At 44.5% G+C, this 18,520-nt stretch overlaps 1 protein-coding gene across 3 annotated transcripts in view; it reads left to right on the forward strand.

Annotated features, from left to right (window-relative positions):
- Positions 1 to 18,520, forward strand: part of GALNT17 (polypeptide N-acetylgalactosaminyltransferase 17) — a 428,086-nt gene that overhangs the window by 296,543 nt on the left and 113,023 nt on the right. The gene's annotated exons all lie outside the window — the stretch shown is intronic.

Here is an 18,520-nt window from a genome sequence, read left to right on the forward strand (position 1 = left end):
TTTAGAATGATTATGAATTTTTATTTTCTCCTATATTTTCATTGATCTTACCACATGATAAGAAAGTGACATGTGGGAATGCCAGTCAAATGCTAATTGCCCTCTGAATCCAGCTTATGCTCATCTTACTGTCCTGTCTCTTTGTTCTGAAGTGTTATCTGGTTCATGCTCCCTGGCAGATGAGGACACCAGATCAGATCTGTACGAAAAAGAAGAGTGGTTGAGTAGAATCTAGTATATTTCCTTTTGTCAAAATTAGGCATATATATTCTTTTTCATATTCTTTTCCATTACAGTTTATCACAGGGTATTGACTATAGTTCCCTGTGCTCTACAGTAGGATCTTGTTGTTTATCCATCCTGTGTATACTAGTTTGTGTCTGCTAATCCCAAACTCCCGATCTTCCCCTTGCCAAACTCCCTCTCCCTTGGCAGCCATAAATCTGTCCTCTATGTCTGTGAGATTTTTGTCTGTGTTTATATTTCAGAGATAGGTTCATTCGTGTCATATTTTAGATTCCACATATAAGTGATTATCACATGGTGCTTCGCATTCTCACCTACCTCGCTTCGTATGATAAACTTTAGGTCCATCCGTGTTGCTGCAAATGGCATTATTTCTTTCTTTGTTATGGCTGAGTAGTATTCCATTGCATATATGTACCACATATTCTTTATCCATTCCTCTGTTGATGGACAGTTCGGTTGTTTCCATATCTTTCTTGGTTGTTGTAAATAATGCTGTAAGAGCATAGGAGTGCATGTATCTTTTCACACTATAGTTCAGCGCATTTCCTTTAATTCCTATGTCTTTTTACCTGTGTGAAGTCAAAACACATAAAAATTCTTTTGGGGGACAGTTGAGTTCTGGTATCAACAAATGATTGTACAAACAAGTCATCGCACTTTGCGACGCTTCCTTCCAACGTATGGCCTAGGGATGACTGTGCTGTTTTGTCTCCAGAGTTTGAACAGGCATCTGTGTTAGGAAAAGTGATAGATATGAAATCTGTGGTTGTGTGGTCATGATTTCCTTTTATCTGCTTATTAAGAAGACAGGTATCATTTCTGGTCCAAGTGTCAAGACCCGACCAGGGGTTACTTAGCAATTGGAATATGAGTTGGTGAACATTAAGTATTTCTGCACCTGAGGCCAGTTTCCCCAAGGCAATTTAATTTGTAGGAATAAATGCATTTAATTTCCAACAGTTGGAATTTTGGACTCTGTGTACAGTAACGCTGAAGCCGTGTCTATATAACACCCCAACCAGGCCATTATCGGAGCGTGTTTAGTCATAAAAATCAATGAATTCAGCCTAACAACTCATTTTATGACTCAACTGACTAACAATCGGTCTATTTGGGTATTTAGCTATCAAAGATTAAAGACCCAGCAACACTGGCTGTTCAGAGCAGGAGAGATTGTTTATCCATGTTAGTTTCTGCTCTTCACTGAACTCTTTTTATCCCTGAGATAGCTCAGCGAGCTGGCCATCATTAGTAGACTTGAGCCCCTAGGTTTCTTTTTCTTTTTTTTAATTATAGTTGATTTACAGTGTTGTGCCAATTTCTGCTGTACAGCATCGTGACCCGGTCATATCGATGTACATTATCTTTCTCATACTGTCTTCCATCATTTTATACCTGATTACTCCCAATACTCTGCTTGTAGGAGCTTCTACCTTTGGGCCTCACCCTTTCTCCAGGCACAGCTGGAGCAGCCTGGCACAGATGCCCAGGCCTTGGGCACAGCCATGTTCATTGCTCACATGGGAGCAAAGAAGACAGACCTTTAGCTTTGAAGAGCCCCTTGTATAAAGGGGTGCACACAGGTATAGAAGAGTTCCAAGTGACTAAAAGTTTGCCCTTGAAAGGGTGAGTGATGGCAAATGCTTGGCAAGACGTGGGCTTGGAAGGATCAGAGCCATTGCCTCCTGACCCCCTCCCCCCCGCCCCCGGGGTGAACCCCTTCTCCTGATACCTCCCCCAAGACACACACCCAAGGGTCTTATACCCTTGTCCCCTTGGGTGACTCTGCGTGCTCTGAACACACCATCATGTTCAGATTTCCATCCCAGCCTCCAGCTGCCCATGATCTTGTTGCTGCCTAGAATGTCCATTCTCATCCCTTTCTGACTGCCTGGCGATGGCTTAGTCCTTCTTTAAGGCTCAGCCCACATGCCTGCTTCTTCCTCTTTACAGCTTTCTCCTAAATCAGGCTCCCAGCTTCAGGACTGTTGTTTCCATCTGTCTTTTTGTAGTTCACAGCACACTGTATGGTAGTTATTTGATGATATGTGATTCTGCATAATAGGCTATCAACTCTTCAGTGGGGAGAATTGGGGCTTATGTATCTTTGTATCCTCAGTGCCTAGATTGTGAGCTGTGTGGAAAGGTTTGAGGGGGGAACTTTGCAGATGGGGGGTGGTCGAAGATCTCTAGATAAGACCCTCCTTCCTTATCCAGGTTGGCACTAAGTCCCCCAGCAAGTGTCCTTATAAGAGACACAAGAGGAGGAGACACAGGCACAAAGGAAAGGGCTGGACTGGGAGCTCTGTGGTCCCCTGGCCAAGGAATTCTTAGGGCCACCCGAGGCTAGAAGTCAAGGACAGATTCTTCTCTGGAGCCTTCAGAGGGAGTGCAGCCTGACTGTGTTTTGATTTTAGACTGTGGGCCTGCAGAATTCTGAGACAATAAATTTCTATTGTAAGCTACAAGGCAGCCCTCAGAAACTAACATACAGTGACTAGTAGAAGATTGGAGCTCAGCCATTAAATGAATATACACTGCTAATTTTGTACTTAGAACACTTAGCGTAGTTAAGCCTCTTTCAAAAGAAAGAGAAAAGCCTCAATGTGCCTTGTGCCCCAGTCACATTTTCATTTACTTATTTATTTTATTTGTTTATTTATTTATTTTTGCTTTTTAGGGCTGCACCAGCAGCATACGGAGGTTCCCAGGCTAGGGGTCTAATCAGAGCTGTAGCCGCCGGCCTACACCACAGCCACAGCCACGCTGGATCTGAGCCAAGTCTGTGACCTACGCCACAGCTCATGGCAACGCTGGATCCTTAACCCACTGAGCGAGACCAGGGATCAAACCCACAACCTCATGGTTCCTAGTCGGATTCCTTTCTGCTGCACCACAACGGGAGCTTCCCCAATCACATTTTTATGAGTCTGCTTGAAACCCTGGAAATCAGAGCTGACCGATGCTATTTCAAGCATCATGCTTCATCCTTCCTCCTCCATGAAGGATGAAACGGCCTCTTTTATTTCTCAGCGCTTAGGCTGGTGGCACGTGGAGGGTAACTGCACCCCCCACCCCGGCTTCTGGTTTCCAGCAGGGAGAAGAGATGAGAGCTCCACGTTGAGCCTTCCAGTCAATCCGATAGGACGTGGCAGATTGCAGAGCAAAAGTGCACCGAAGAGATCATCAATTAACCTCATAAAACTGATTTAAAGGCCTTTAAACTTGAGAGCAGTTCAGTGCTTGTGAAAGATCTTCCTGGTCCCTTGAAGTGATGAAATAAAATGATCAATCGCCCTTATCAACCTCCTTTTTTGGGTAATGCAGTGACGGGAACAGCTTCTCCATTGTCAAATTAACCCTCGTTTTATAAAGGGTTTCTGCAGTTCTTTTTGTGAGTTCAGGAGCTGAGCCCTCGGAATGATTTCTCCTCCGTCCCTCGCCTTACATCTTATCAGAGGGGTGGAAGGAGCAGCCCGGGGCCAGCAGCGCTTTATCGACTGCCCTTTTTGCAAGTTACTGCGCTGGGCAAGGGGAGATTTTTCTTGGAGGCTGAAGATTTTTTTTAATGTTTAAATTACAAAAATAGAAAAATGCTTGTTGTAAAAAACTCAGCCCGTGGAGAATTACATAAGCCGAGATCCCTTATCTCGCTCCCTTCCTTTGGGCTGTTGGTATATAGGCCCTTTGCTTTATGCCTTTGCCAATGTGTGTGGGTACATGGGCTCATAAACCCACATGACATCTTCTACATAAATTCAACAAATGTCTTCCAACAAATATTATATGATGGTACCTACAAGGTACCAAACTCCTAATGCGTCATGCCGATTCCGTGACTTGCTCTTTTTTTTGTTTTGTTTTGTTTTTGTTTTACTTAATATACAAGGACACGTATCCATAGCTAGAATTGAGCTCTTCCTCAGTCCCTTTGACAGTTGAATGCCCTCCTGTTCATCTGGTAAATAAATAGTTATTAAGCACCTTCTGTGTGCGAGCCCAGCCCAGGTGCTGGGCTTTCGGCAGTACATACAACAGATGGAAGTCCTTCTGTCCTTGGAGGCTTTTTAATCAGGATCTCTTGAGGGACATTAGGTTATTTCTATTTTTTTTATTCCAACAAATGCAATAGTGATTAGCCTGAAATGTCTATTGCGTTACACAGGTTTATTTCTGGGCCAGGTTCCTAGAAGTAGACGTGTTCTGTTCAGTCACAAGAGCATGACTGTGTTAAGATTCACAGACCAGAACTGGAAGTTTGAACTGCCCACGAAGGCAGCATTCACCAGTGGGCCATTTGCTTTCTTAAGGCTTAACAACCACATTGAATCCGTACTTCTGCATTGAATCCGTACTCTGCCCTTGCCAGCCCTTGAGTCTTTAAGCCACCACCCAGAGTTGAGCTGAAGGAACTGTGGTCCTGCTACCAGGTGGTCCAGGGAGGGAATTCATTCTCCAGTCTCCCATCCCCACTCACGGCCCCCATCCACATGTGTAATGTGGCTACTCTCCTACCCTTTTCATTCCGGGACGATGGAAGGAGATAGAAGCGGAAGCGTTTTTCCAATGAATTCTTCTTGGGGACCCAGTGTGATCAAGCTGCAAATCTGAAACAAGAGCAAACAAGACCACATTGTGACTGTAACCACTTAGTGACTCAGGTGCCATTTTTTTCCTGAATTCCTGCTGTTCTCTTAGGAGTACACAGGGTGGCCCTTTTCAGAGAAGACTTCTTGAAGCAGAAGAGCTACCAAAGAAGGAGGGTTCTAATCAGGCCTATCCATTGATTTGATACCCAGCAAATATTTATAGAGCGCTTACTCAACGAAAAATACGGTGTTAAGTGCTGTTGATGACTAGAACCATGGGCACATTTTTAGCATAGGAGAATTGGATCATGGAGGTGAATATTGGTCCTATAAGTCAGAAAGCAATACAGGGCCTGAGAGAGGTGAGGAACAAATCTTGCTTGGAATCCAGAGGACATTCCTTGCCTTTGCTGTGGATTGCCCTCTAACTCTGGGAGGAGCTGCTCTTCTTTAATAAAAGATAATGATAATCTTGAGAAGGTTATTGAAATTGACAAGGATGTAGCTGGCACAGGATCCATAGATCTGCATTCTACGTTCCTTGCCCTTCTGAGAATTAAAATATGCAGCAGATATTTTGCAAGCAAATTTCCCCAGACTCCTTCCGCCAAGGTTAATGAATCCAGAGCCTCATCAGATTTAAGATCCCACCTGGCAGGTGTGTTGAATCCCAATAACTTAGAAATTTGGGACATCAGAATATAGAAATCAAACCTGTTTGGTGTGTGCGAGGGTTTCTAAGGAACAGTGTGTCTCTAGAGGGGAAAATGCTTGACCTTTTAAAAGGAGAGCCCACACTCCCAAAGAATTTCATTTTTCCTTGTCCTTTGGCCAGAGAGTTGCAGTAACCCGTGGTCGACTTTCAGTTTCAACCCACAGTTGAGAGTATGTTTCTCATCTTGTGCCCTGCCTGTGAAATTGACCCTAACATTGTTCCTGTCCAGTTTATTTTCCCCTAAAATAGGGAAGGAAATGAAGCATTTTCTTCCTTCCACCCAAAATGATGAAGCCCAAAGTGGTAGAAGTTCATTCTGAGAACTGGCTGCAGCTAGCAGTTCACCTTTTTGGAAGTCAGCCTTTCTCTGTCCCTCATCCTCTGCCGCTGCATGCTAGTTCTGCCTCAGCAGGTAGAGGGCGCTCTCAAAGCCAAGGAAGGAAAGTTGCCTTGTGGTTCCAGCCTGAAGCTGTGATTGTTGACTTCACACTGTGGCGTCTCAGTTAACTTGGCAAAGTTGCCTCTATTATCATCCCAGTGGGCATCTGCTGTGGTCTGATTATGTGCCCCTCTGCCCCCAAATGCCTGTGTTGTAATCCTAATGCCCAATGTGATGGTATTAGGAGGTAGGGCCTTGGGGAGGTGATTAAGTAATGAAGGCAAGGCCCTCAGGAATGAGATTAATGACCTTCTAAAAAAGGCTTGAGAGCTCTCTCCTACCTTCTACTATGTGAAGATGCTGAGAAGTTTGCACCCCAGGGGAAGGCCCTCACCCAACCATACTGGTACCCTGATTTCCAGCTTCAATCTCTAGAACTGTGAGGAAAAAAATTTCTGTTTTTTGTAAGCTACCCAGCCTGTGGTTTTTGGTTATAGCAACCCCGACAGACTCAGGGCCCTTTCATTGAGAAATATTCATCAAGAAGAGATGTAATTGAGAAGGAAGGCTCTTGGATTCTGAAGATCCTCTTTAATTTTCAGCTTCATCATTGATGAGCGGTGTGATTTTGTATAAGTCCCTCAAGTCTTTCTGAGCTTCCATTTCTTCATCTGTGAGATGAGTGATTTAATACCTGTACCTCCATCACATGGATTTTTTTTAAGATCAGGTGAATTACAGGAATTAACCTCTAAAGCTATATTTATAAATTATAAAGCTTTATTTGAATATAGACTATTTAGTAATTTCCATGCTGTTGGCAACAGGGAGAAATTGCCCAGGCTCCAGTAGCTTGCTGGCTAATGTTTGCATGACAGGAGCCAATTTTCGTATCTCTTAATCTCTTTCACATATTTTCCATCTCTTTATATGCACTGAGGTTAATTTCATCAATCTATCCCTTTGTGCACTCTGTTTCTCTCTTAAGCTACATATAATTTACTATTTGACTTGACTGTTACAGATTTATTATTTACAAAGTTACTGTTTGTCTGCTGTGTTTTAAAGTCCAAAGACTTTTTTTTTTTTTCATTTCTGGAAGTTTTCTCTGGTTATTTTTCACTTCTGCTTGTTTATTCTTCTTAAGGTCTTCTATATTTTTTTTTGACCTTTTTATCTTTATGTCTGTAATCATTTTGAACCTTGCTATTTTATGGGCTCTATCTGATAGCTGTTGTGGGGCAGGGGGGGTGGATATTTCCTCTGGCACTGGCCTTGACTTCTGTGTCTGGACTAATAAAAAAAATTGACGCAAACAGGAATAAATTTTAATTCAGAGAAAACAATTTTAATTGAGAAAAAGAAACAAATTTTAATTCATTGTGCTTGTAGGTCTCATAGAAATGGGACCTCAGCTTCTGAGCAAAAGCAAAAAGATTGTATAAAATCTGCTAGCCAAAGCAAGCAGATTTTATACCTTTTCTTAGATAGAGAAAAAACAAATTTATGAGCAATTATAAGATAAGAAAGTACCCAATTAGTGAAGAAACTAAGCAGAGTTTGGGCTTAGGGAAGTAATTTAAAGAAGTAACAAGGTTTGTTTATATACATTTCTCAGCCTGAATCCCCTATCTTTGGCCATAACAGTGGCCTTCTCCCTCCAGCTTCAGGGAAATGCACCTTTCACTTGAGAGATTATTTCCTGCTTTTGGGGAGACAGAAAGAAGCTTCAGAGCACCCCCTTGCACTGCCTGTTTCTTGAGTAACTTTAATTCAAAATAATCAATATTATGTTGTGTCGTATTCTGGGATGGTGTGCCCTGAGCCCCAAGAAAGTTCTATTATCTCATCTTCTTAGAGGGTCTAATCCTATTGTATTTGCTGACTCTCGCTCATGGTGAATTGTCTCCTTAGGTATAGTTTTAGATGATGAGTTCACCTTCTGGGTTGGTACTCTGCTTGTCTGGCTCTGGGTTGAATATGAGCCTCTTCAGTGAGGTTTTGCATTCGTTTCTGCAAGTCACCCCTAATTGTCACTGTGTTTCATTTAAATTTCTAGGCTGTTTGTTTCCTGACTATGCGGCTAATGTAAATTAAAATCTCCAATCCTCCCCTTAGGGGTAAATCATTATGAATTTTTAGAGAACCTTTTTTTTTGTCATGCCCAGAGCTCAAGAGGAGACAGACAGGTTTCCTTGTGTTTCCTTGGGATTTTGTTTAGAGTAGATTTTCTGACTGCAGACAGCCTACATCACCGTGCTGAGAGTCAGGGAAATCAGGCTTGGCACTTTCTTTGCTGTGTTAGAACAAGGCACCCAACTTCTCTGAACTTCAGTGTTCCCAGCCCTCAGGAGCAGGTACTGTTACTCAACTGAAAGCATTGCCATGAGAATCAGATAGGGTCACAAATCTATGGTGAAGCTCATGACCTTGGACTCGCTGTAGAAAAAGCAACCCATCAATGATAGCTGTTCTTGGTCTCTTGACTCTAGGGTGAGAAAACTGAGACCCAGAAAGAATCAGTCACGGCACCAACAGACAAGACGTACACAGGCCATTAGCCTCTTCTCAAAAACACTTTCATAGGTCCTCTTACCCACATTCGGGTAGATTTGCTTGCCTTTAAACTATAGAAGAGCTAAGTGTTTTATTTTTATCTTGGCCATTTTCTTAAATTCCGTCCCAGACTTAGAACTTGATCCCAGTGTCAGCTTGCAGCAGGAGAGAAACCCAAACAGAGGGAGGAAGGCCCATCACTGTTTTCATTGATAATGAAGGCAATTTTCGAAAGGTAAAGAAAGCACAATAAAAGCCATCTTACATAATGGCTTTCATTACCCATTCTCTCGAATTTTCTAAACAATAGGTTATTAGCCATATGCAGCAGGGGCTGAAGCTAATTGTCTTCCCTATTTTTCAAATGAAGAAAGAAGCTGTACACAATGATTTCTTAAGGACCTTTCTCACGCTAACATTCTGCAAATTGATTTAACTGAGAGCAGCATGGAAGTGTTAAAAGTTCATGGACACTGGGAGTTCTGTTCATCTTTTTGTTTCCTTGAGTGGCAGAGACACGTTCCTGTCTCATTCTGCCCCCAGATGACAACACAGACACAACCTTTTCTTTGTGGCCGGCGTTGTCTAGATTTGACCCTGTACCATGCTCCATGTCTCTTCCTTTTTCTATCAGAAGAGAGGAGACTGGCTGGCCTTCGGGTCTTACTTTCCCAGTCGTTTCCTCAGTGCCTTAGAAACAAGCATCTTCAAGCCTTTGACTTGCTCATCAGGGAGGGACTACTTCCCACCCTGTACAAGACTATCATGAGGCTCTGATGAAATAGGCAACTTTGGACGTGTGGAATCTGGCACAAATGGAAAGGAAAAGAAGGTTCCTGCTGGGGTGTTGTACTGTCTGTGTTGGATTGTGTGCAGAAAAGAGTCAACGTAGCAAGCCTGACCCTCTATTCTTAAAAAGGCTGCCATCTTGGATATCCGACAAGAGTAACTTACTGCACCTAAATTATCTGAACAGACAATATGGTTTATGCTAAGCGCCTGCTTTCCCTCTGGGAGACTGGAATTTTGATCACCTTGCCCGTAAGCCCCCAGGTACTGAATCTGATGAGCCTTCCTGGTGGTCACCGTTTCACATTGTCACAGCTCATTGCTCTGTGACTCCACTGGAGAGACTCTCGTAAGCTTGTGCCTGGTTTCTCCCAGACTTTGTTCCATGCCCTTTTTCCTTTGCTGATTCTTCTTCGTATCTTTTGGCTATAATAAACCATAGCCGTGGGTATGACCATATGTTGTGCCCTGTGAATCTTCCTAGTGAATGCTCAAACCCAGGAGTGGTCTTGGGGACCCCCCCCCATGCAGATGTCATTAGGCCTGAGGCTGGAGGAACACAGTGCCCTGGACTCCCCTAAACACCTGTGTCTCCCCAGCCCCCTAACCACACAGGATTCAGAGCACAGGCTGCAAGTCTCAGCAGGGCTAGTGTTTCAGAAAAAGAACAGGAGGCAGGGGGCTCAACTGCAGCAGCAGAGATACAGGCTAGAGGAGCTGCGAAGACACATGTTCTCTGGGGAGGAGAGGCTGGATTCTGAGAGATCAGGGAGATGCTAATGCTGAGGTGGGGCAGGAAGAATCTGCCTAAAGGAACACATGCCTCAAGGAATGACTGGCCCCATCCCCGTGTTGTGGACCACTCCCAGTAAGGTGGGTCTCTCTGAGGCAGGGGCCAGGAAGGACCCCCTCAAAGGTCAGGCGAGGAGAAGAGTCAAAGTGTCTTGCCCAAGAGAGCTGGGGTTCAGGTCTTGGCTATACCACTTCCCAGTGGTTTGCAACTGGGAAAAATGATTTATTTACTTCCTTTGTGCTTCAATTTCCTCATCTTTATTTTATTTATTTATTTATTTATTTATTTTGTCTTTTTACTATTTCTTTGGGCCGCTCCCGCGGCATATGGAGGTTCCCAGGCTAGGGGTCCAATCGCAGCTGTAGCCACTGGCCTACGCCAGAGCCACAGCAACGCGGGATCCGAGCCGCGTCTGCAACCTACACCACAGCTCACAGCAACGCCGGATCGTTAACCCACTGAGCAAGGGCAGGGACCGAACCCGCAACCTCATGGTTCCTAGTCGGATTCGTTAACCACTGCGCCACGACGGGAACTCCCACAATTTCCTCATCTTTAAATTGGGGCTATAGGGAGTTCCCATCATGGTGCAGTGGAAACGAATCTGACTAGGAATCATGAGGTTGCAGGTTCGATCTCAGGCCTCACTCAGTGAGTTAAGGATCTGGCGTTGCCGGGAGCTGTGGTGTAGGTTGCAGACACAGCTCGGATTTGGGGTTGCTGTGGCTGTGGTGCAGGCTGGCAGCTGTAGCTCTGATTCAACCCCTAGCCTGGGAACCTCCATATGCTACAGGTGCAGCCCTAAAAAGACAAAAGACACATACACACAAAATAAATTGGGGCTGTTAATAGCCTCTACCCCATAGATTGTTGGGAGGTTTAGGTGGGATTATGTATGTAAATGCTTAGCACAGTGCCTAGGACCGACCAAGCGCTCAGTAAACCTGACCTCTGATGTTATTGGTGACAAAGGAGCAAATTCAGTGGCTCGAAACCCACTGCCCTTCGAGCTGGCAGGTGAAAAGAGGTACCCCAACCCTGACCCATAAAAGCCAGTTGAAATCATAGCTGCCAGATCAGTCTTTGGGAATCCACTTCGGCTCTGATTTTTACTCTGCTGCTCCTCCCTCTGGGTCTGCACTTGACTCCAGCCCTGAACTTGGATTTTCTGGCCTCCCACTGGAAAACATTTGGAGCCTTGTCTTGGAAACTCTAAACCAAGCAGGGCTGCCAGGCACAGCCCAGCCCTGTACAAAAGGCCAGCCTCGTGCCTGATCTCACAGGTTCTATCTCTGCCAAGCTCCCACCTCCTCCCCAGCTGCTTCCCATGAGTCAAAGCTGTTCTTGGTACCTCATTCCCTCTGGCCTCCTCTCAAAGCTCCCAGTGACAGAATTAGTCTGCTCTTTTGGACCCAGTTTGATGTGTGGAGGACGGGGATACAATGCAATCATCATATCCATTAAAGGCTGAAGTGTGCGTTACTATGGACTCAGGTACCAGCCCTTCCATCACCAAAGGCTGTGGGCACTATGCCTGGTCAGGAAGGGACCAGATGGCCATTTTCCCCAGTCCTGGGACCTGGAGATGGGGGTGGGGAGGCACAGGAAAAATGGAAAACAAAAGAATGCACTTGCCAAAGGACTGCTACGGACAACAGGGACTCCAGCAGGGGAGAGCCACGGTGCTGAGCTCGTCAGAGGATTCACGGAGGCAGCGGGGCTGCAGTTAACCCCATAAACCATAAGGACTTGAACCCAAGGGAGCAGAGAATGGGCCAAACACAAAGGAGGAAGCCCAGATGCCCTTGGCATTGAGTGAGGGTTCTCAGAGGAGCTTGTAGATGAGAAATTTGGAAAGGGGGAAGGGACCACATCTCAGCTATTTAGCCTCTGAACATTGCCCGGGAATTGGGGGTCCGTCAGGCAGGTGCTGGGGAGACCTTGAAAGTGAGCATGGGAGTGACCTTGGAGAGGCTGTTATTCATGCACTTGGAAATGGCTGGGAGGAAACATTTCAGGGACAGTGTTTTGAGGCAGAGCCAGTGGTCTCTTTGCGCTTAGAATCGGTGTCTTCTGTCTTCTTCCTCAGAGCAGAGACCTTGAGAAAGGAATGATTTCATTAGGAAAAGAAGGCAGCCCAAGTCCCGTGCCTGTAGAGTATTGCTTAATTACATGTGTTACATCTCCCTGTAATTATCAACTAATCAGCCTTGGAAGGAAATCGCGGACTGCAGCTTATTTCGCTGAGCCAGGAAGTGAGTGACGGTGCGTGAGACACCGCTGTCTTCTGGGCTTCGGGCTGTTCTGGATCCACAGGAGCCCCTTGCCAACCGGTGGTGATCCTCGTAACCGCATGGCCTCTGTGCAGAAGCCCCCCTTGTGCCGTTTTCTCGGGGAGGGCAGGGACGGTCCGTGTTATCCCCGTAAGTTGCACACACCCCACGTCTGCTTGGCCAGGCGTGTCAGGCCCGCTGGGCACCTGCTTCTTTGTCGATTGGATTCCTGAGCAGAATTCCAGGGGCTCTTAGACCCATGTGGGTTGAGGAGGTGATCGAAGGAAGTTGTTTTTAATGAGGTTCTAAGTCAAACACCTGTAAGGCCATGAGAAAAGATGGTCATGTAAATCTTTTTTTTTTTTGAAAGGTCTGTGTTTATTTATTTACTTATCTATTTATGTAACTGAAGTATAGTGGATTTACAGTGTTGTGTTAGTTTCAGGTGTGTGGCAAAATGTATTAGTTATATATATAAATACCATATATTTTTTTTTTCAGATTCTTTTCCGTTATAGGTTATTACAAGCTATTGAGTACAATTTTATAATATGTTATAAGATATGTCTTATTATTTGAAAACAGTGCCTCCTCCTCTTCTTCTCTTTTTCCTTCTCCTTCTTCCCTTTTTATGGCCAAACCTTCAGCATATGGAAGTTCCCAGGCTAGGGGTCAAATCAGAGCTGTAGCTGCCCGCCTATACCACAGCCACAGCAATGCGGGATCCTTAACCCACTGAGGAGAGCCAGGGATCAAACCCTCATCCTCATGGATACTAGTCTGGTTCATAACCCACTGAGCCAGAGTGGGAACCCCCGTGTTTTTTTTCTCTCCTTGAATTAGAAGAGTCCTTGTGGAGTTCCCGTCTTGGCAGAGCAGAAATGAATCTGACTAGGAACCATGAGGTTGCGGCTTGGATCCCTGGCCTTGCTCAGTGGGTTAAGGATCTGGCATTGCTGTGAGCTATGGTGTAGGTCACAGATGTGGCTTGGATCCTGTGTTGCTGTGGCTGTGGTGTAGGCCAGCAGCTGTAGCTCTGATTGGACCCCTAGCCTGGGAAACTCTATATGCTGTGGATTTGGCTCTAAAAAGAAAGAAAAGAAAAAGAAAGAAAGAAAAGCCCTTCTTGTTATCCTCGCTTGGTATATGCCAGGCCCAGGAGAGAATGGGGACAAGACAAACTTCTGGAAGAACTGGGGGTGGGAGGATTACAGCTTGTCTCCTAGAACACACATGGGTCTCCTAGGAGAGCAAAAGGAAAGGTTTAGAGGGAAATCTTGGTAAACTGTCCCCGGGGGTGTCAGGTAAAAAACATGTGACTTTCTCAGCTACATGCCAGCCCCGCTCAAGTAACACCATGTTTGAACATCAAGCCATCTCCTGCCTGCCTTTCAGTGCACTTACACTTAAGAATAGAATGATTCAAATGTGCAAAATAAGTGCTAGCTCAAATGGGTCCTGCCCCAAATTGAGATTGAGAAACCTCAGTGATAGTGTTGTATGTTAAAATGAAACCGTTTCTGATTAGGAACGTCAATAGGGAGTTCCCATTGTGGCTTGGCAGGTTAAGGACCTGATGTTGTCTCTCTGAGGATGCCAGCTTCAATCCCTGGCCTCACTCAGTGGGTTAAGGATCTGGTGTTGCCAAAAGCCGCAGCATAGGTCACTGATGCAGCTCGGATCTGGTGTTGCCATGACTGTTGACGTAAGCCTCAGATGCAGCTCTGATTCGACCCCTAGCCCAGAAATTTCCATTTGCCACAGGTGTGGCCGTAAAAGGAATAAATAAATATATAAATAAATAGGTCAAGAGATTCATGGTATAAACGTGGGGAAAAATGCTTTAAATATCTTACAAACATGAAGAAAATGTATATATATAAATGCACAACCTCACAACCTGGAAGTGATGATGGGCAACTGTTTAGCATAATCTCTTCCATTATACTATATACATTTAGATAAAAGGAGCCGACATAGGTACCACAGTATTTTGACTGTTTTCTGTTAGCATTATCATACAAACATTTCCTATATCATTACTTTTGAAAATGATATTTTAGGGAGTTCCCATCGTGGCGCAGTGGTTAACGAATCCAACTAGGAACCATGAGGTTGCGGGTTCGGTCCCTGCCCTTACTCAGTGGGTAAAGGATCCAGCGTTGCCGTGAGCTGTGGTGTAGGTGGCAGACGCGGCTCGGATCCCACGTTGCTGTGGCTGTGGCGTAGGCCGGTGGCTCCAGCTCCGATTCGACCCCTAGCCTGGGAACCTCCATATGCCGCGGGAGTGGCCCAAGAAATGGCAAAAAGACAAAAAAAAAAAGAAAGAAAATGATATTTTAACAGCTCCATACATTTTATCATGGGAATATGCCTAAAGATGTTTAACTATATCCCTATTGATGGGAATTCAGAAGGTTTCTAGTTTTTCTCTATGATAATGTTTAGACTAAAATTCTTATATAAAAACTTTTAAGAATCTTTGATTATTTCTTTTTCTCTCCACCTCTGACTGCATATAAACTTTGTCTTTTTTTTTTTTTCCATTATGGTGTTTCTAGGTGTGGGTTTCATTTTATTTATTCTCCTTGAGATTTGTTGGGCCTCTTAAATCTGGGGTTGATGTCTTCCCTCAGTTCCAGTTCACATATTGCCTCTGCCCTGTTTCTTCTCCTTTAGGATTTCAAAAACCTGTGTCAGACCTCATCGATATATTCTCTGTATCACTTATTGTCTTTTATGTATTTTCATCTTTTTATCTCTGTGCTTCATTCTGTAAACCTTCTTCTGACTTATCTTCTACTTCACTAATACTCTCTTCAGCTGTGTCTTATCTATTAAACTATGTAGTGAGTTCTTATTTTTAGTTATTCAACTTTTTCATTCGAGATTTGTTTCCTTCTCCAAACTCTGCTCTATCAACTCATTAGAGCTTCTAGTTCTCTGCTGAAATTTTAAAGCTTGCTTTTTATCTCCTCAAACATAGTAAAAACAATAAATATAGATATTTTGCAGGGTCTAAAACTAGCAATATCCATAGGTCCTGTGCCAGCATTTCCCTTGTCTGTTAGTTCCATGGTCTGACCTTTGACATACATCTTGACTCCTGCTGCTTCTGATTGTCTTTGATTATGTGTAAGAAGTTATATTTTAAAACTTTTTTTGTTTGTTTGTTTTTAGGGCTACACCCACAGCATAAGAAAGCTCCTTCCCAGGCTAGGGGTTGAATCAGAGCCATAGCTGCCAACCTATGCCGTAGCCACAGCAACACAGGATCCAAGCTGTGTCTGAGACCTACACCAGAGCTCACAGCAACACCGGAATCCTTAACCCACTGAGCAAGGCCATGGATCGAACCCACATCCTCTTGTATCCTAGTCATGTTCCTTAACCACTGAGCCACGAAGGGAACTCCAAAAACTTATGTTTTGAATTACTCAGAAACCTAGGCTGACATTAGCTGCCCTCAGTGAGAATTTTTGATTCCTTCTGCAGCAGCATAGGAGTGCTAGCAGTCATGATCCCTTTAGATGAATTTCAAGATTTAAGGTTCTCTGGACCACCCAGGTGAGAGGAGATGGACTGGCGGCCTATGGGAGGGCAGGTTGATTTCCAGGAAAATGTTCCTCTCAGAGCAGCCTTTCAGGGTTGTAGACTGGAACCGAGGGTGGCTTATCAGATTGTCCACCAGGGGGAGCACTGAAGTCTAACTTTTAACTCCCTGGTCTTTTGAGGTTATTCCTTTGTATTCACTTTGGTCCTGAACCTAAACTCTGGTCCAGAAATGGGACTTCAGAAGGGAACTCCACCTCTCAGCCCCCTTTCCAGACTGGTACACACCTCCAAGCAGAAGCTAACCCAGGGCTGGGCTTCTCGCTCTTTGTTCCAATCTCAGCAAGATCTCAACTCATCAAATTAATTTTCGTTTGTTAATCTTTAATGGTTTTTCTAATATTAAGCATTTCGAATCCAATTTCTTTCATTGTTTTCAGCTAGAGAATTGTCCAGATCGCATAACCTGATAGCCTCAGAGGCAGACATTATTGTTATTCTTAGGAATGGAATTTCTAGGTCCAACACAAGTCCATTTTTGAGACTCATGTGACATGTTGCCAAATTACTTTCCAGAAAAGCTGTTTTTCTTACAGATTCCTTTGTTCTTTTTCCCTCTTAGTTTTCTTTTGGTGTCTTAGAGTCCATTTCTTTCCCTAAGTACTCTAAATACTTCTTCTAAGCACTCTGCAGTAGGTTTTAAATTGCAGTTGCAAGTCAGATGTAAAAATTATTGACTTATTTTTTTCATATTTGAATTCAAGCTGGTCTCTAGCCCCCATTTTCACTGATGATGGAGAAGAAAACTAATCTTGTCACTTCAAGGTAACTGAATTTCTTCAAATTTAAATCTCCATCTCTTTGAAGTCAATTGCTCAGTGAAATCAGGATTTAACAGGCTGTTCTTTGTAAGGGCCACTCTTCCTCCTCAGAAGGGTTCCTTCTCCCACCTCCTCTTAAATAGCACTCAGGAGCACAGAGAGCTGGCCATGGTAGAGGTGCTGGGCTGCAGGCTGCCTTCTGGAGCCTCCCTGGTGCCTGCTGACTTATCTGATGCATCATCTTCAGAGTCTTCTTCCCCCTCTGTGTTCACTGCTGATGTCCTCGCTCCTGGTTCTGAACTCTGGGCACAATATCCACCTGTCATGCCCTTCTGTCTCCTGACTCCTCTTGAGATCCAGCCTGCTCAGCCTTTGCCAGCCCTTCCCTGGAGGATGCTGGAACATCAGGATGTGCTGCCGTGCCAGGAGCAGGCTACCGGCTGGGAATACTCAGTAGATCTCTCTGCCTAAACTCCATCACTTGGGCCCCACTCCAGGCGCCCTGCAAGACCTTCTCCCGCCCCACGCCCACCCTCACAGTGCTAGGCGGCAAGCAATGCATTGTCTCTGCTGCCTTTCCAGCCTCAAGTCTATTTGCAGGGTTTCTCTCCCCACCCTGACTTCCAGCCTGACCAGTAGACCAGAAGAGGCTTTCCCACAAACCTGTTCTTTTTTCCACTCTCTCTTCAGCCTTCGACCCCAATCCAGGAAAATTTAGCCAGCTTTGAAGATTAGGAACTTCCCATCTGTCATGGTTCTCAACCCTCCTTGCACTTTTGACTCAAATATGGATGTCAAACAATTGAATCAGAGTGGCTGGAAGGGAGCCTGAGCACAGGTCATTTTTTAAAGCTCCTCAGGTGACCCTAAGCTGAGCCAGCATCGAGGCCCATGGCCCTGTCACATCCTCCATCCTCTGGCCATTTTCAAGGGACGTTCCGAATTTTAAAAGCACATTCTCCAGGGTATAGCTCATGCTGTCGAAATCCTGGCTTTGAGACTGTTTCAGAATTTAGCTTCAAGAGTCAGTTTTATAGTCACCACCAAAAATTAACATCTCTTTGCTTCTTTTCATCCCAGTCCCATCCCAAAACTACAACTGCCTCTGGATAAAATGGCAGATCCAGAATAGAAAACCTTACTCATATAATTCAAAATATGTTATTATTGGAGTTTCTTGGAAGCCTAGTGGTTAAGGATCCAGAGTTGTCACTGCTGTGGCTCAGGTCACGGCTGTGGTGCAGGTTCAGTCCCCAGCTTGGGAACCACATGAGCGCAGCCAAGACAAACACACACACACACACACACACACACACACACACACACGTTGTTATTTTATTAGACTACTTTTGATAACTATTTTACTACTCATTTAACCCTTAAATAAGCAAGGTCTTCAGAAAAGACAGTTGTTACTTTGACCTACTTTTGGCCTTGGAAACAATTGCTCTCAACTGATACTTTAAATAAACGCTGCCAACCACTGCTGTGGGGGGTTTTAAGAAGCAGATTTGCAGAGCTTGTTGTATTACCAAAGTGGTGTTGTGAGGAAATTGTTCATCAAGTCACTCAGTAGAGAAATTTCTCTTGGGGCTTTGTGGCCAAGTAGCTGTACTTCGGTTTTAAAAAAAAAAAAGTCTTTTAGGCACCACAGGTCATGCCAGTGATTCTATTTGCTGCAACACAGAGCTGAACTCATGGTTCGCTTTTATTATTTTTTTTTTTTTTTCCTTTTTCGGCCACCCCCGGCATATGGAGTTCCCAAGCTAGGGACTAATAGATCTGAGCCACAGTTGCAGCCTGC

This window comes from Phacochoerus africanus, chromosome 5 (genome assembly GCF_016906955.1).
Source record: "Phacochoerus africanus isolate WHEZ1 chromosome 5, ROS_Pafr_v1, whole genome shotgun sequence".
In the NCBI taxonomy this organism is placed as follows: Eukaryota; Metazoa; Chordata; class Mammalia; order Artiodactyla; family Suidae; genus Phacochoerus; species Phacochoerus africanus.